Below are 19,998 nucleotides of genomic sequence, written 5' to 3'. Positions count from 1 at the left end.
GAGGATTATATTGTACAAGAAATGATGTTAAATTAGTGATGCTAAACAGTTCTGTGGTATGGTCATTGTAAGTGTGACCCGGTAAGGTTTTAAGATAGTAATATTGCGAACAAGTTTCAAGAAAAAAAAAAGAAAAAAAAAACACGAACTGTTAGAGATAAGATACACACGTAAATGAGTAACAGTGAGAGTTACGAGCAACACAGGAAGGTGAGCAATGAAAATACAGTATGGGGGCGGAAACACCCCTGGCCCACATTTGCAAAAATCTACCTGGTTATGCAGAATGTATAAACAAATACCATGACCATTGGGTCACGGAATTAAAAGGAGAAGGATTACCCCAAGTATGGCCACAAGAGGGATCATTTGATAAGAGTGTTTTGGATATGGTAGCCACGTGCATATTTATAAAATACAAGGGAAAGCAGTTTCATAATAGGAGGGAGATACTAGATCTGTGGAGGCTGTTTGACGAGGTGCCTCCACTTAAAAAGAAAGACATAGCGCCCGATCGGCCCACCACCACTAACACTGCCTTAGCGGCACATGAGAATGAAAACGGAAGTACGGGGAAGGAAGGGTCAATATAAGTAACACAATTGTACCCCCTCCTAAACAAACCAGTGCCAGCAGAAGGGTATAGCGATTCCACGTATGTGCCCACCAGTGCCCCCACAGCCACCCCACGGACAAATGCGCCTCCACCATATGAGCGCGTGGGCAGGAAAGTACCCCAGCAGTGGACATTGAAAAGCTAACAGAAGATCTAGACTCTAGGCTCTCGATGGTCAGAGATGAGTTATCTAGAATAAGAGATATATGTGAACAGAGTGGAACAAGCGTTGCAAGAACAGAACAAACACCTAGGGCACAGACGCTCGATAGGTCGTCTGAAGAAGGGTGGGAGAAATACTATTTAGAATTCAGGAAGAACCATCTCACATAATACAACTGGGACCACAAGAACTGGAAGAAAAAACAGGTGAGGAGGGAATGGCCACTGGGGGGATGGAAGAGCTGTGGTGTGATATCGAGAAGTGGAAGGTTGGGTGTGGCAGCAGGAGGGAGATCAAGAAGGGTAGATGACACCCCTGGGAAGAACCATGGAAGAGGAGTGGACGAGGAGACTAAGGAACAGAATGGGAAGGATGGCCACATTAGGAAGGAAAGGATTGAAGGTGAGTACAGGCAAAATGACAAAGAGCAAACTACAACTCCCACTGATACATAGGGGAGGTGGGAGGCCAAATTGCATACCCTGGGCCCAGATGGACAAAGCCAATTTGTTAAAGTCCTTGCCCCCGCTATCAGGGGGGCAAGTAAGTGGATATTTGCATTTGAGAAGCATACCGCGCGAGTGCCATTAGCGGTAGGTGATGTCAAAAGTTTACTGGTGTCGGCAGTTGGTGACCAGGCAGATAGAGTGTGGGCAAAAGCTGGTTTCCTCGGAGTAACATTGGATTGTGACCACCGTGATGCTTTGTTTAACACAGTGCGCGCGAGAGTATGGGATGCATTGAGAGAAACGTTTCCAGACACACCAGATTTACTGTCAGTGATGCAGTGCACCATGATTGATGGGGAGAATGCTATGGATTTCATTTTTCGGGTGCAGGAGATGGAGAGCCGAGACAGATACGGCCTGGGACCAGTCAACATCCCCATTTTACTTTATAATAAAGAGAGGCCTCCCAAAAGAAGTGCAGAAAGCACTCGACAAAATAGCAGGGATTGAACCAAAGGGGTGGCCAGAAATTCAAAGCATAATAGTTCACCACTGCAAAAGAATAAAGGAAAGGGAGAAAGAAATTGCACAAAAAAGGTTGGCAGATGAGGCGAAGTTAGTACAAACGAAACTGGTGAAGGTCGCCGCAGCTGTAGCAGCACTCCCCCAAGACAGGGAGGGGGAGGACGAGGAGGGGGGACTGGTAGCGATACAGGGGAGGATGGCAGCAAATTGGGCAGGCAACGTGCAGGCACAGTGGAATGGACAGGAGCAGTACAGAGGACCGCAGTGTCAAGTGTGGACCCCCTGCGGAGAACGAGATGGGTACAGAGGACGCAGAGGGGGTGGTCAAGGGTATGGGGGAAATGGCGGGTATGGAGGGCAAGGTCCTAGAGGGGGACAAGGGAACTGTTGGAATTGTGGAAGGTGGGGACATTTCTCACGGGAATGCAGAAGCAGACCAAATAACATGTACCAAGAGTATCAACCCTATGGGCAGCCACACCCGGGAAGCCCCTACGGATTACCCATGGGAGGGGCACAAGGGCAACCAGAGCAAAGGTATGTAGAGCAAAGAAGGGAACAACCTCATAATGTACAACAGCACCCACAGAGCCGCAAGCATATGCCATACACACAGGGCAACCCTTTCACCACAACAGCTAACGGTGCACCTGCACTGTACGGTGGAGTGGCAGCGGTATCAGGTAATGTCTTTAGCCAAGGGGGGAAACACGGGACATCCAGCATAGGACATCCCACACGGAGCACTTGCATGTTCTGTACTATCTACGACCTACAATGAAGCAGAGGAACCATTGATAGGGGTGCAGATAGGGAATAAACAGTTCATATTTAGGGTGGACTCCGGAGCTGAAAAATCATGTTTACGTGAAGGCCGGTTCCCGCTATCTAATCGTAAATTGGAGACTCAGGGGTTCTCTGGGGCTGTTGTCGAAGTTCCTTAGAAGATTTAGATGTGACTGTGGGGGGGTTAAGACAGTGAGGACACCCCTACTGTACTATGAGCAGTCCCCGATTAATTTACTGGGAAGGGACCTCCTTAGTAAGCTTAATATGACTATCTCCTTCACGGAGAGAGGGATAGTTTGTTCAACTCCAGGGATCTGTCCTATGCGCGTAATGCTGATGGTGCATGCACGAGCAACAGCACCAGAAGTGCGCGGCATACCGGTAGATCCTGATGTGTTCATTCAAGGGCTAAAAACATTGGCACGTGTGGTCCCAGAGTTGAAAAATCTAGACTGGCGAGTACCCGCAGAGTTCATCTTCCGACCAATAGCCCACCCAGAGATTGTGCCCGGGACAGTGATGTCCTTAGATCTGCATGCAGTTCAGATCTCAGCCAAAAGAATAGCCGTCATTGCAATAGACATACATGGCTGTGAGTGGTGCACTGTATTGTGCATCAATGCCGACATTGCATTGCGAGATCTATCAGATGAAGACCTTTTCTCAGACTCAAGGTGACGGTGAGATAATCATGGAGATAGCCATACCTTATGATATCATTATACAGGAAAGACAAGTGACAGTACAACTAATGGCAGTGGTAGGAGCACATCCTTTTTTGATGACGACATGAAATCAGTGCCCTGTAATTTGTGGACCACAGGCCTCCATGACGTGGGGTTATTGCATGGGGTCACACCAGTTAAAATAAAACTCAAACCTGGAGCCATTTTACCAAGGGTGAAACAGTACCCCCTGTCCCGAGAAGCAGAAGAAGGGATAAAAGAAACCATCAGTGCATTACTGGCCCAAGGAATAATAGTGCCCTCAAATTTGCCATGTAATACTTGTATTACCCAATTAAAAAAGAAAAAGGTGGGGCCTGGAGCAGGGGAGTTGCTAGGTCTGGAAAAGACCCGGGGCTAAGCTGATGTCAAAACTGTTGGGACTGGGGGCTAGCTAGTCTTTTGGCTGTAGCTCCTGAGATTCTATCCGGGGCTACAACCAAAAGATCAGGGGCTATAGCCCCCTTAGCCCCCCCCCTAGCAACGCCCCTGGCGTGGAGGATGATCCAAGACCTACGCCCCCTCAATGACGTCAGCCAAAAAGAATTCCCTTTGGTCCCTAACCCGGCATCCATCCTGTGCAGCATCCCAAAGAATGCGTCACATTTCACAGTAGTGGATTTGAAAAATGCTTTCTTCTCCATTCCACTTGCAGAAGAGTGCAGATATCGAACAGCATTTACATTGGGGGGGGGGGGGGAAGCGATACGAGCATTGCAGGTTACCCCCGGGGTACTGTGAAACCCCCAGCATATTTAACCGCATCCTACATGAAAATCTAGGGAATATGACAGCAGAGAGCATGATTATTCAATACGTAGATGATCTACTCATCTGCGCAAAAAATGAGGAAGAATGCAGAAAAGACTCCATTGCTCTCTTGACATTGCTGGCCCATAAAGGCTACAAGGTGACAGAGGAAAACTGCAGTACTGCCAACGAGAAGTGTTGTACTTGGGACAACTAATATCACAAGATGGCAAGAAAATAATACCAGGGGGGCGTGGCCTGGAGCGCCACTGATGAGGCTGCTCCATTGATGGCCTCCGTAGGGACCCGCGGCTACAACTAGGATTTTGCCGGCTCCGGCGACGCTGCTGCTTTCCTCTGGCGGGGGGAAGCTGGCGCATCCACTTTTGCACCTATAGCTTAATTCCCGGAGCCTAACGCTGCAGGATCACCAATAACGCGACCGGAGAACTGGAAGCTGGTGCTCCCCGCCGCGAGCCAAGATGGCGGCTGCGACCCTGGCCCCTCGTCGCCCTCGGCATCCGGAATCAGAGTGCCCGTAGTGCCTCCTACTCCTCCCTCCCTCCCTCCCTCCACTTCGATCCGGCCTTTGGTCTCGCTGCCGGAGACTGTGGGGATTTGCTGCCGCTCCGGACCCCGAGTCCCTCCGGCTCGGAATTTGAGAGCGGGAGTGGGGGCGCTCCATCCGCCCCCCCCTCCGCGCCTGCTGCTGGTGGAGTGGGGACTCGGGACAGCTCCGTCTCCCCCCTTGGCCTGGGTTAATCCTCCTGCAGCCCCAGCCCCTGCCACCCGACCCTCCTGCCTGCTGATCACATAGCGGAGGGGGGCCCTCCTGGAGGAGAGCCTCCGGAGCTCCCGAACGATCTTCCGTTCCACAGCCCGGCTCCCAGGAGGGACGCTCGGGCCCCCCTGGAGCCCCCCCTGCTTGCAGACCAGATGCGGGGGTGAGAGCTCCTCATCCGCCCCCCCTCGCCTGCATCTACTAACACCGGGAGTCGGGACGGCGGCGTCTCCCTCCCGAGCGGCTCCGCCTGCAGTCTGAGGCCCTGGTGGACCCCCCCATCCGTCTTCCGACGCTCTCAAACGACCATCCGCCCCGCGGCCCGACTCCCAGGAAGGAAGCTCGGGCCCCCCGGAGCCCTCCTGCCTGCGGACCAAGTGTGGGGGTGAGAGCACATCATCCGCCCCCCCCCTCGCCTGCATCAGTCATCACCTGAAGCCCCAGTGGATCCCCCATCTGTCCTCCTACGCTCCCACAGGAGGGGAGCTTCTAACGCTTCCCGCCCACTGGCAGCTCTGCGGCCCGGCTCCCTGGAGGCAGAAACGAAGGACACGCCAGGTGAGCGCCTTCCCCCCCCCCCACATCTCCATTAAAGGAGGAAGGCTTCATTCCCCCTCAGCCCAGATCCTGCTCTGCCTCCCACCCTTCCTGAAGTGGGGCCTCTCCAGCTATCTGCCTTCTCTGGGATAGATCACTGCTCACTGTTGGCAGGATCCATTGATGTGCCTCCACCTACGGCCACCCAGGGGCTAACTTTAGTGCCCCCTTCCAGCTTCCTGGGGCGCCCCTGCCCACCAAACACCTCGCCGGCTGAGGAGAGTGGCCCCTGCTATTCTAGATCCTGGTCGCCCTGCGCAGGCGTATATCGCAGCACTCTGACCCCCTATGACAGCACAATCCCACTCTGAGACCACTAGCTAAAGGCATTCCCACGTTTCCTGCCTGCATCCTTTCCTGGGGCGCTCCTGCCCACTCCAACCCTGCTATTACCACCCCTGAAGGCCGCAGCCACTTGGGGGTAAGTGCAACCACCTAAAATTGGACCAACTCCCCATAATACTCAGGAGCTGCAATCCCAGATACAGCGAGTGCCGTGTCACGACTGTCTCCTGCAACTCAGCCAGTAGAGGATCCCCTGGGTCTCGGGGCTAACAAAATGTCGAGACTCACCAAACCATCCAAAACCTCGGACATTTCTACCATGCTCCTGGCAGCAGACAAGGCAAGGAAACTAGACCCCCCGCCTAAACTCACCCCGCAGAAGCCCCCGGAAGAGCAAGGTAATCTCGCCACCAAAGACGCCATTGTGGCCTTCATGCGGGACATCAAAGCAGAGTTCCGGTCATGCATGACCGAACTCACCACACGGCTAGAACAAACGGACCAGCGACTCACTGAAGCCGAACAGAGGATAGGAGAGGTCGAAGACTTGACCCAGAGCCATGACGCAACGATAATAGAAATGCGACGCAAGATCCAAGCGCTCCAGTCCAGTAACGAGATCCTTGAATTTAAGCAAGAGGACTTAGACAATAGGGCTCGACGAAATCATCTGCGCATCCGAGGGGTCCCATCAGCTATTCAAGACAAAGAGCTACCGGAATATATAAGCAATTTTTCCAGGCTCTCCTCCCGCTTATGGACAAAGCCCAACTCGTCCTGGACCGAACTCAAAGATTGCGCCCGAGACGAGGAGTAGATTCGGGCGGTCCCCCGGATGTGATCACTAGGGTCCACTTTTATGCCACCATGAAGGCCATCTCAGCGATAAGCCACACCAAAGATGAACTTTCATTCATGGGTGCCCCTCTGCAGATATTCCAAGATCTCTCCCTGATCACCATACAGAAAAGGAGAGCTCTCAAGCCCTTGACCCTGTTCCTCCAGAGCCAGCAGATCCGCTACCGATGGCTCTTCCCCGCTACTTTACAATTCTCGTACCAGGGAACCCTGCGCAAAATCAGCCATCTGGAAGACGCAAAATCTATCTTACACCCGAGCTCTCCAGAGACCTCACTCGCCTCCAGTCCGCACCTCCCGCCAGAGGAACCAGATCAATCACCCCAAAGACAGCAGCAACAACCTTGGTCTAAAACACAGAGACGCTGGAAGATGAAATGATTTAGATATCTTCTTCTATTGTGCTAATATCGTCCGCGGAGCCAAAATGAAGCATAGCAATGCCGCAGGCCCCGAACAGCCCATTCCCCACTCCGAGTAGTATGTCACCAACTCACCCTTGGAGCCAAACCAATCTCGATGGTTCGTCCCCCGCCCCGTTGGCGAGGAAAATTGTCTTGGCCCCGTTGGCCGTGGTGGTGGCTGCGCAGAAAACCCTGGCCCCCCACACATTCTTGAGCTCACCCTCCCATTTAAGTTCACCCTCCCATTGGTTGGCCCACTCAGATAAAAGGTTACCCTCCCGTTGGAGGATACAGAAAACCCAGCCGCAAGAAAACTTAGTTAACTCTGAGTCACGAAATAAAGACTGAATACCCCCAGTCCCCCCCACGAGGAGAATTCCATCCCAGAGGACATCCAGGAGGCTCTCCCTCCACACCAGACACTAAGATTTCTAACTTTGAACGTTAGAGGCCTCAACGCCCCACAGAAGCGGAAAGCGATCCTAAGACGCATTCAGAATGACAAGGCCTCCATTGTCTTCCTACAGGAGACACACCTGATTCCGGCGGACTTCGCAAGGCTCCGAGATCGGCAATTCCCACTACAGTTCCTGGCATCGAACGGAACAAAGAAGGGTGGCACAGCAATCTTAATCGCCAAAGATTTGAAGCCGCAAATCCTGGACTCTAAACTGGGCCCCGATGGCCGCTTTGTAGCAGTGAAGTGCCGAATTCTCTGCCAACTATACACGTTGATCTCAGTATATGCCCCAAATGAAGAGGAGGAGGCATTCTACTTGGCCCTGGAAAGCACCCTCCTACCGTTTGCTGAGGGGCAGACCATCATTGGGGGAGATTTCAACGGAGTCCCCAACCCCCTAGTAGACAGATCACACCCCCCAGCCCGCGGAGACTTTGGCTTGGCGAGTGCTTTGCTTAAATTGTTCCGGACCTTAGACGTGGTGGATACCTGGAGGATCCTCCACCCAGAGGAACGAGACTACTCGTGCTACTCCTATGTGCATAGAACTTACTCGCGCATCGACCTCCTGTTGGCATCCCCGCAGATCCTGTCATACACAGATGTTGTCCTCATAGGTCCCAGAATCCATTCAGACCACGCACCCATAATGTTAACGCTAAGAGCTCATAATCCAGACCCGTCCCCAAGACGCAGATGGTCTCTTTATGACCCGATCTTAAACGATATGGCCACCAGAGACGTAGTAGCTAAAACAATAAAGCAGTTCTTCGAAGATAATAAAAACGAAGATACTTCCCCAGCGAATACATGGGACGCAATGAAGGCCGTGGTGAGATCTCCCGAGGAGCGGCCTACCACAAACAAAAACAACAGTCCCGCCGCATCCTAGAAGACAAGGTCCTGGAGTTGGAGACGGCGTGTAAGGCCAGAAACTGGTCCCCGAGAACCTACCGAACCTTGCAGATGGCCCGAAAGAAACTAGAGGCCCATTATGCGGAGGACACAGCCCAACTACTAACCAAAACTAAGCAAAGCTACTATGCCAAAGGAAACAAGGCGAATAAATTCCTGGTGGAAAAGCTGGCAAGAATCAAGAGGAGGAACACTATAATAGGCCTCCGAGACCCCCAGGGTGCAGTCCAGTGCGCAGATCGGGATAAGTTGAGAATTGCAGAGGCTCACGTGACCGAAATTATGTCGGCTACCCAAAAACCCCGTGGAGAGCAGCATTCCTACCTGCGGGAAGCCGCCTTACCCAAGCTCTCAACTACAAGTAGAGAAGAGTTGGAGGCCCCGATTACCAGCTAAGAGATCGACGATGCTGTTAAAAGCTTAAGAACTAGAGCCCCGGGCCCAGATGGTTTCTCGTCTCGATTTTTTTTAACTCTTTCGGCCCCTAGCTACTAGCTCCAATGACGACCCTCTTCAACTCCTTCACCACCTCTGGATCAACAACCCCATCGATGAAAGAGTCGATCACAGTACTCGCGCTGAAACCGGGAAAAGACCCCACAGATATCGCAGCATATCGACCCATCTCCTTATTAAACCTGGATGCGAATATTTATTCAAAGGTCTTAGCAAACCGATTAGCGAAGCTTCTTCCGGACATTATAGACCCAGACCAGACGGGATTTATTCTAAACAGAGCCACTACGGATAATACTCGTAGAGTCCTCAACCTGGTCGAGATAGCTAGGCAAGGCTCGCAGAAACTCGCCCTGCTAGCCTTGGATGCGACCAAGGCTTTTGACAAAGTGGACTGGTCGTTCCTCCGTCTCACCCTGGAATCGTTCTGCTTGGGGCCCACCTTATTAAAGCTAATCTTAGCGAACTACCAAACCCCGACCACCCTTCTCCGAGTGAACGGCCTGCTAACCAGCCCGATCTCCCTAACATGCGGCACCAGACAGGGCTGCCCCCTCTCTCCCCTACTGTCTGCTATGGTTATGGAACCTCTAGCTCAGCGGATCCGCCTCAACACCAGAATCAAAGGCCTCCAAGTGGGCCCCACCCAGCACAAGATCGCGCTCTACGCTGATGACGTGATGCTAACCATTACAGACACCCCCCAGTCCTTAAGAGCCACCCTAGCGGAAATCCACAGATTCGGGAAGGTGTCCGGATTTGCCATCAATTTTGTGAAATCAACAGCGTTGGGGATAGGCTTAGACCAGAGAGACAAGGAATCCTTCAGCTCCCAGTGCGCGATCCCACTAAGTGAAACATCCATCCCCTACCTCGGGGTGCGGATCCCCGCTAACCCTGGAGACACCTATCGGATAAACTTCCCGCCCCTGATGAAAACGCTGGAAAAAGACCTAGACGCTTGGCTCAAGCAGGAAATATCGCTAATAGGTCGTATTACGGCCTGTAAGATGAATTTGTTGCCACGATTTCTGAATGCCTGCTCAGCTCTTCCCATCATAGTCCCTCGCCCCCAGCTGCAGCGACTTCAGAGGAAGATATTTGAATTCATATGGAGGGGGAAGAAAGCTTGCATCCCGCGGAGGACCATGCTGTGTGCCCCGGACCAGGGAGGCTTGGGGGTCCCTGACCTCCAAAAATACCAAATGGCGGCGCAGATAGCTCACACCCGGGCTTGGACCATAGCGTCAGGGCGCCCCAAATGGATGGACATAGAACAGTCCCAATGACCTCTCCCCCTGCGCTTTCTCTTGCACTTGCGGACTTCACTGCGGCGGTCGTGGCCAGCCATTTTGTCATCGACTAAGCAGACGTTGAAGGCATGGGATTGGGCCCGCAAATCCAGAGGCATCCCGAGAGACCTGGGCCCCTCAGCTCCAGTCTTCCATAATCCGGCGTTCTCACCTGGATCCTCCCCCTCGAACTTTAAAAACTGGATCGCCGGAGGCCTCAGCTCCCTAAGCCAACTGTTTGAAGGGACCCAGCCGCTCACATTTGCCCAATTCAAAAGTGTGTTTAATCTCTCGGAGTCAGACAGGTTCTCATACTGCCAAATCAGGCACTGGTGCTCACATCCCCAGACGCGAGAGGCGGCCACCCGGGACCTGGACGCCTTGGAGTTAACGGTGGGAGACCTTCCAGCACGAGGGCGGATCTCGACGCTGCAGCGATTATTCCAGGTGAACCTATTGTCAGTTAGAGCAACATATATGTCGCAGTGGGAGAGAGACCTAGGGCATCCAATCCAGGATCAGGACTGGACCGATATCTGGTCCCGCACGCACACATCTTTCTGCATCACCAACCGAGAATGCGCACAAACTGCTCATGAGATGGTATTTCCCACCGCTTCAACTACACCACTTCAATCAGTCGCTGGACCCACAGTGTTGGCGTCGCTGTGGCTCGCCAGGCTCTTACCTACACATGTGGTGGTCATGCCCAGTGGTGACGGTCTTTTGGGCCCAATGTATAGCTATCATCGCAGACATAACCCAAATCTCTTTGCCATTAGAACCGGAACCACTCCTGCTGGGGACCCCGATTCCAGGCATCTACCCAAAATCGGGCGCCACGTGGCCCTCATCACACAATTGCTCCTGGCCGCTAAAATCACAATAGCACGGACATGGAAGTCTCCGGAAGGCCCCTTAACGGTGTTGTGGTGGTTGAAAATCTGGGACATCTTCATTGCTGAGAAAATCATGGCAGCAAATAAAGGCCGCCTCCACCGTTTCACAAACATTTGGTCGTCGGTGATAGACTATGACTTGCGCTTCCCGGCGCTGACATACAAACCGCACCTAGTGACATTTGCCCAGCGGGCGGCAGACGGGGAACAGACCCAATCGATAGAGGAGCAGGCCCCGGAGAATAGCCAGAATCAGGATCTGATGACGTAAGCTCGGAGATGGAGGAGGAAGACTGAGCGGTGTAGGGGATGACAGAAGCGGATGAGTCGGGGATTGGACTTAATGGGCGAAGAGACAGTCCACAGGAGACTGCCGGAACTAAAGGGTGGGGGCGGGTGTCTGGGCATATGCAACTATATGTTAATGCTGTTACAAAGTGTGGAACTGATATGCTAATTTGTTTTCCTGTGCGCTAACCAAAAATAAACAAGTTAAAAAAAAAGAAAATAATACCAGAGTAGCTGCCATCACAACAGTAAGAAGACCAAACACAGTAAAAGAAATGCAAACATTTCTCGGCATGTGTAATTACTGCCGAGCATGGATATTAGATTATGCAGCATACACAAGACCATTATTGCAGGTACTCAAGGAGGCCCAACGAGAAAACAGAAATACAATGGTCCGCGGAAATAAGTGACACATGCACGTCACTCCAGGAACTGATCTCAAGCGCGCCCGTGCTCACGAATCCTGATTACGAACGTGAGTTTTACCTGTTTTCGCATTGTAAGGGGATCCTCATGACAGCCGTACTGGCAAAAAACGTCCCTGTGACACAAACCTCTTGCCTACTACAGTGGCACACTAGAAGCAGTAATGCAAGGACACTGCTTGCGAGCAATCTCTCGCAGCCGCAGCATTCGCCATTGAAAAAAGTGCAACAATAGTGATGGGATGCTCCGTGACACTATTTGTGGAACACTACCTATTTGCTATCTTGGAAAGATCAAAAAGCACATTCACAACACAGAGAGCCACTGCCTATGAAATAATATTATCCAGTGCAAACATACACGTAGTGAGATGTAACAGTAAATCCTGCAAGATTTATCACAGAACTATGCACATTAGAAGACATGCAGGCACACAACTGCGCAACATACAAGGGGGAGGAAGGAGAAAGCACTGTGGTGAGTGAAAATGCATTAAACGAAGGAGACGTTTTCTTCATAGACGGGTCAGCATCAATAAACCCAGATACAGGGAAACACACGTAGGGATAGCTGTTGTAAGGATGGAAGAAGGCGAGTACGAAGTGATAGTACAGCAGCGCCTGCCTGCCCATTAATCAGCTCAAGCAGCAGAACTCCTTCGATTTTTTTTAACTCTTTCGGCCCCTAGCTACTAGCTCCAATGACGACCCTCTTCAACTCCTTCACCACCTCTGGATCAACAACCCCATCGATGAAAGAGTCGATCACAGTACTCGCGCTGAAACCGGGAAAAGACCCCACAGATATCGCAGCATATCGACCCATCTCCTTATTAAACCTGGATGCGAATATTTATTCAAAGGTCTTAGCAAACCGATTAGCGAAGCTTCTTCCGGACATTATAGACCCAGACCAGACGGGATTTATTCTAAACAGAGCCACTACGGATAATACTCGTAGAGTCCTCAACCTGGTCGAGATAGCTAGGCAAGGCTCGCAGAAACTCGCCCTGCTAGCCTTGGATGCGACCAAGGCTTTTGACAAAGTGGACTGGTCGTTCCTCCGTCTCACCCTGGAATCGTTCTGCTTGGGGCCCACCTTATTAAAGCTAATCTTAGCGAACTACCAAACCCCGACCACCCTTCTCCGAGTGAACGGCCTGCTAACCAGCCCGATCTCCCTAACATGCGGCACCAGACAGGGCTGCCCCCTCTCTCCCCTACTGTCTGCTATGGTTATGGAACCTCTAGCTCAGCGGATCCGCCTCAACACCAGAATCAAAGGCCTCCAAGTGGGCCCCACCCAGCACAAGATCGCGCTCTACGCTGATGACGTGATGCTAACCATTACAGACACCCCCCAGTCCTTAAGAGCCACCCTAGCGGAAATCCACAGATTCGGGAAGGTGTCCGGATTTGCCATCAATTTTGTGAAATCAACAGCGTTGGGGATAGGCTTAGACCAGAGAGACAAGGAATCCTTCAGCTCCCAGTGCGCGATCCCACTAAGTGAAACATCCATCCCCTACCTCGGGGTGCGGATCCCCGCTAACCCTGGAGACACCTATCGGATAAACTTCCCGCCCCTGATGAAAACGCTGGAAAAAGACCTAGACGCTTGGCTCAAGCAGGAAATATCGCTAATAGGTCGTATTACGGCCTGTAAGATGAATTTGTTGCCACGATTTCTGAATGCCTGCTCAGCTCTTCCCATCATAGTCCCTCGCCCCCAGCTGCAGCGACTTCAGAGGAAGATATTTGAATTCATATGGAGGGGGAAGAAAGCTTGCATCCCGCGGAGGACCATGCTGTGTGCCCCGGACCAGGGAGGCTTGGGGGTCCCTGACCTCCAAAAATACCAAATGGCGGCGCAGATAGCTCACACCCGGGCTTGGACCATAGCGTCAGGGCGCCCCAAATGGATGGACATAGAACAGTCCCAATGACCTCTCCCCCTGCGCTTTCTCTTGCACTTGCGGACTTCACTGCGGCGGTCGTGGCCAGCCATTTTGTCATCGACTAAGCAGACGTTGAAGGCATGGGATTGGGCCCGCAAATCCAGAGGCATCCCGAGAGACCTGGGCCCCTCAGCTCCAGTCTTCCATAATCCGGCGTTCTCACCTGGATCCTCCCCCTCGAACTTTAAAAACTGGATCGCCGGAGGCCTCAGCTCCCTAAGCCAACTGTTTGAAGGGACCCAGCCGCTCACATTTGCCCAATTCAAAAGTGTGTTTAATCTCTCGGAGTCAGACAGGTTCTCATACTGCCAAATCAGGCACTGGTGCTCACATCCCCAGACGCGAGAGGCGGCCACCCGGGACCTGGACGCCTTGGAGTTAACGGTGGGAGACCTTCCAGCACGAGGGCGGATCTCGACGCTGCAGCGATTATTCCAGGTGAACCTATTGTCAGTTAGAGCAACATATATGTCGCAGTGGGAGAGAGACCTAGGGCATCCAATCCAGGATCAGGACTGGACCGATATCTGGTCCCGCACGCACACATCTTTCTGCATCACCAACCGAGAATGCGCACAAACTGCTCATGAGATGGTATTTCCCACCGCTTCAACTACACCACTTCAATCAGTCGCTGGACCCACAGTGTTGGCGTCGCTGTGGCTCGCCAGGCTCTTACCTACACATGTGGTGGTCATGCCCAGTGGTGACGGTCTTTTGGGCCCAATGTATAGCTATCATCGCAGACATAACCCAAATCTCTTTGCCATTAGAACCGGAACCACTCCTGCTGGGGACCCCGATTCCAGGCATCTACCCAAAATCGGGCGCCACGTGGCCCTCATCACACAATTGCTCCTGGCCGCTAAAATCACAATAGCACGGACATGGAAGTCTCCGGAAGGCCCCTTAACGGTGTTGTGGTGGTTGAAAATCTGGGACATCTTCATTGCTGAGAAAATCATGGCAGCAAATAAAGGCCGCCTCCACCGTTTCACAAACATTTGGTCGTCGGTGATAGACTATGACTTGCGCTTCCCGGCGCTGACATACAAACCGCACCTAGTGACATTTGCCCAGCGGGCGGCAGACGGGGAACAGACCCAATCGATAGAGGAGCAGGCCCCGGAGAATAGCCAGAATCAGGATCTGATGACGTAAGCTCGGAGATGGAGGAGGAAGACTGAGCGGTGTAGGGGATGACAGAAGCGGATGAGTCGGGGATTGGACTTAATGGGCGAAGAGACAGTCCACAGGAGACTGCCGGAACTAAAGGGTGGGGGCGGGTGTCTGGGCATATGCAACTATATGTTAATGCTGTTACAAAGTGTGGAACTGATATGCTAATTTGTTTTCCTGTGCGCTAACCAAAAATAAACAAGTTAAAAAAAAAGAAAATAATACCAGAGTAGCTGCCATCACAACAGTAAGAAGACCAAACACAGTAAAAGAAATGCAAACATTTCTCGGCATGTGTAATTACTGCCGAGCATGGATATTAGATTATGCAGCATACACAAGACCATTATTGCAGGTACTCAAGGAGGCCCAACGAGAAAACAGAAATACAATGGTCCGCGGAAATAAGTGACACATGCACGTCACTCCAGGAACTGATCTCAAGCGCGCCCGTGCTCACGAATCCTGATTACGAACGTGAGTTTTACCTGTTTTCGCATTGTAAGGGGATCCTCATGACAGCCGTACTGGCAAAAAACGTCCCTGTGACACAAACCTCTTGCCTACTACAGTGGCACACTAGAAGCAGTAATGCAAGGACACTGCTTGCGAGCAATCTCTCGCAGCCGCAGCATTCGCCATTGAAAAAAGTGCAACAATAGTGATGGGATGCTCCGTGACACTATTTGTGGAACACTACCTATTTGCTATCTTGGAAAGATCAAAAAGCACATTCACAACACAGAGAGCCACTGCCTATGAAATAATATTATCCAGTGCAAACATACACGTAGTGAGATGTAACAGTAAATCCTGCAAGATTTATCACAGAACTATGCACATTAGAAGACATGCAGGCACACAACTGCGCAACATACAAGGGGGAGGAAGGAGAAAGCACTGTGGTGAGTGAAAATGCATTAAACGAAGGAGACGTTTTCTTCATAGACGGGTCAGCATCAATAAACCCAGATACAGGGAAACACACGTAGGGATAGCTGTTGTAAGGATGGAAGAAGGCGAGTACGAAGTGATAGTACAGCAGCGCCTGCCTGCCCATTAATCAGCTCAAGCAGCAGAACTCCTAGCACTCATTGAAGCATTACATGCAGCGAAAGGGTGCGCTGTCACCATCTACACAGACTCAGCTTATATGACCACTACAGTACATGGCGGATTAGCAAGGTGGGGACGGAGAGGGTTCCACAGAGCAGATGGGTCCCCGGTACAACATGCTGAGCTCCGAAAGGAACTAATTGAAGCTTTGAAAGAGCCCACCATGGTAGCCATTGTGAAGTGCCAGGCCCATACTACTAACACAGATGTTATCTCTTTGGGAAACGCAGCAGCAGACGCTGCAGCCAAGGAATCCTCTTATCTAGTGAAGGAACGGACAGGTGAGTACTTAAAGCACCAACAAGTAGAGGAAGAGCTCCCAGATGGTTACAACACTATGCCTGTGTCACAAATACTAGAGTTGCAGGAAGGGGCAAGTGAAGAAGAGAAGGGGCTGTGGGAAAAGAGGATGTAGCCAGTCAGCAACAGATCTTTTATGGCATCAAAATAACATAGGGAAAGTGGTAATGCCGCTCAAACTGCTAGAAATAGCATTCCAGCAATTGCACTTCCCAGCACACAATGCAAAACAACATATTGCCGCCGAGATACAAGAGGACTGGTTTGTGCCAGGGCTACAGGAACATATATCAAAGTTGGCAATGGAATGTACAACATGCCAAATATACAATTCAGGAATGACCCTAATGACACTGCGAGGAGCAATACCCAAACCTGTAGGGCCCTTCAGAGAACTCCATATCGATTATGCATTTATGGGAGAAAGGTGCAACGGTGCATGGTACATTATAGTGGTAGTTTGTCCATTTTCCAGATGGGTCGAAGCAGGGCCCTGTGCACGTCTGGATGCCAAATGTGCCGCAAAGTTCTTAGTAAGGGAAGTATTCCCACGCTGGGGAATTTGCGACGTGATTCGCTCGGATAATGGCACACATTTCGTCAATGATCTCTTCAAAGAAGTTACAGCTCTGTTAGGAATTAAACACAAACGATGTTCAATTTATCATCTGCAAAGCAATGGCGTGGTTGAAAAAATCAACTGCCTCCTGAAGGGCAGGTTATCAAAACTGTGTTTCTCCCTTAAAAGAAACTGGGTGCATTGTCTGCCTCTGGCCTTGTTCGAGCTGAGAAATCAGCCCAGCAAGGACCACCATCTGTCACCGCACAAGATAGTGACTGGAAGGCGCATGCACACAGCACACTCCACAGACATTCAGATGAACATAAAAGCACCACTATATTGGGTGAAGAATTTAATGACTATCTGACAAAACTCAGCAGAGCAGCTTGCATGATATCTAGACAGCTTGCACCACCATTCACACGAGAAGAAGGAAATGAGGCAGTTAAATTTATAGAAGAAAACCCACAAGGCCAGTTGATGCCAGGAGAGATGATATATGTGAGGAGCTTCGTACATAGGTGGAATGCACCAAGATTTTATGGCCCACATGAGGTGGTGTATTGCACACCGACAGCTGTAAAAGTAAAGGGCCTGAGATATTGGATACATTTGACAGACGTACGTAAAGCCTATGAAAGTGTAAGACAGGAACAAGAGGAAGAAGCACAAAGCACAGCAGACGTGTCACACTAGAGTAAAAAAAAAAGACCAGAAATATCTATGTTATATATGGGTACAGGATAATGAATGATAACAAGAAAATGTATTAATGCAAAATAATGTAAATAAGATTGAACTGTGAATGTGAAAAATGGTCTCTCTCTCTCCCATTCTCTCTCCTTCTATCTACTTCGTTCTATAGTAAAATGATGAATAAAACTGAGTATGCTTAATGCACTTTCATGGAGTAACCATGGCAACGAACGGGCAGCCCACAACGAATAACATTAGGGTAGTTAGAAATGTCAATAATGCATTTGACTTACGTAGATATTCGTATGAATGTGGCCCGTTTGTGTGCGCTGTTCTATTTATTGCCATGATTTTTGGTCTTGTCTTTTACTGGTTTTTGTCGGGGGGGGGGGAATAGAACTAACATGGGCAAGGGAACCAGAATGGTTAAGGAGGGGGCCTGTTTAATATGGGATGGATTTCAGCTTATATGATACAGTCCCTACCCATGTACAGCCCCCAAAGTATACCAACAACAGCCAGATCACAAGCCCAGCTCCACCCTCAAATGTGTCAGAATATAATGTTTATGGTTTAAATGATCGTAACCCTTCTGTCATATCATGGTTGTACGACACTACTGCCACAATGCCCACACCAGAAGTTACCCCAACCGTAGAAACTAGACCACCTGCACGTAGTAAGTAAGAGAATACAGAAATGGCAGAAAGGTTTTTGGCTCTATATGATGAATGGGAAAAGGGGGGTGCTGGGAAAGAGGGGGCAATGTCACAAGCAGCAAGAGAAGCGAAAATCTACCTTAAAAGCAGTAGAAGGAGGGAGGCGGGGACGAAAAAAATATGACGAATATTCTGGTCTGGGCTTAGACACAATAGAAGACCCTAGACATCCACATCAGTCAAATAAAGTACACCTAAAGTTTTGCTGCCTAAAGAATTGCCTCTTGCAGATGCAGTGTCTCCTTCATCTCACTCTGTGCAGAATTAAGAACACCTTTCAGGCACATGAAGTATCTTTTGAAATGCTGCAAAACGAGAAAACCTGCTATTCGAGAGCCAAAGGAGTGATATGTTTAAAAGAACCTTTTTTCGTGATTAAAGGGACATTGTTTTTGGACAATAAGTGGAAAGATGAAGTAATATCGTGCAAAGCTGAAACGCTACGAGGACTGCCGGGAGAGAAACTACAATGGATCGAGAAAACCTGTACACCAGTGCGGAAGGAACACATCACACAACTAACCTGGGTGACCGCCATAGAAAAACCATTCAAATTGCAAAAAGAAATTTCATATGAACTATGCTTCCATGGCGAGGGAAAAAATAACATGGGCTTGAATAAGAACTGTAATTGAACACTCATTATTCCAGACATGAAGAAGCGGACAGCAGCACTTATGGACACTTACTGGGTCTGCGGTAAACAAGCATACCTGCACCTCCCACAATCATGGAGGGGCACATGCTCCCTGGCAACACTGCATTCGGCCCTGATGGTGATCCCGGAGTTTCACATCAACGTAGGAAAAGGGATGCCAGTCACCCGTCATCCACAGAATGCACAACCAACAAAAAAAACGTTACTCCATGCCCTGTCCTAGGACAACGCACAAAATGCGGTATCAAGGCAGTGGAGATCGTCCAACTACATTGCCAAGGCATCCTCAGACCTGTTGGCACAGATTCCTGACAAGTAGCGGCTGTTCAATTCTGCTGAAACGTTCTTTGCCTCCCTCGTCCCAAGTATCGAGGCACAAGCAAATGCAAAATGGCTCCAGATCACACGCTGGAAGCTGATCCAACTGGCCAATGACACTGAAGAAGGGTTCAATGTGATCAAGGTGGAGCTAAGAGCCCTAAGGCTAATGACCATGCAGAACAGATATATCCTAGACCTGTTAACGGCTATGGGTGAAGGTGGTTGCCGAAATTGGGAGCGCGCGTTGCACATTTGTACCCTCTGAAGATGCAGACAATGGAACGTTATCACATGTTATCTCAGCGGTGCACAACCTGGGGGAACAAATGAAGAACAAAGGTGGAGCAGCCGCCAGCACGTGGTTCGACAACCTTTTTTCTTGGGTACCATCCTGGCTGGGGCTGACGGTCAAAATGCTGATGCCCATCGTGGTGTTTTTACTCCTAATGTTTTGCGTGTGCCAGTTGGGTCTTCGATGCTGTGCAAATGCAGTGCCAAATGGCGCAATGATGATGGTGACAAAGGGCAACACTAGAGGAGTGGCACAGATCATACAAGAAGCACAAGTATAAACAGGTGAGGACCCAGAGCCCAAATATAGAATGGTGCCATTATACTACGATGGGGACATAGTAGATAGGTTATATCATACCACAATAAAGGAGCCCAAGAACGGGAATGGTATACAGAGGTATGGGTGGACTTGGAAGGAGATGGGGGGATGTATATATATGACCTGCACACCAGATGAGTATGCTAGAAGGGGGGACAGCCTCTGGGGGGTATCTAGAGCCTGGATGCCAACAAAG

General features: G+C 50.5%; 1 protein-coding gene across 1 annotated transcript in view; it reads right to left on the bottom strand.

Moving 5' to 3' along the window:
• The window catches only part of CWF19L2 (CWF19 like cell cycle control factor 2), a 2,067,169-nt gene that overhangs the window by 1,623,518 nt on the left and 423,653 nt on the right, over window positions 1–19,998 (bottom strand). The gene's annotated exons all lie outside the window — the stretch shown is intronic.

This window comes from Ambystoma mexicanum, chromosome 7q, assembly GCF_040938575.1.
Source record: "Ambystoma mexicanum isolate Mex_15411 chromosome 7q, UKY_AmexF1_1, whole genome shotgun sequence".
Lineage (NCBI taxonomy): Eukaryota > Metazoa > Chordata > Amphibia > Caudata > Ambystomatidae > Ambystoma > Ambystoma mexicanum.
The sequence above is the reverse complement of the archived record's forward strand: the minus strand, read 5'-3'. Positions and strand labels throughout refer to the sequence as shown.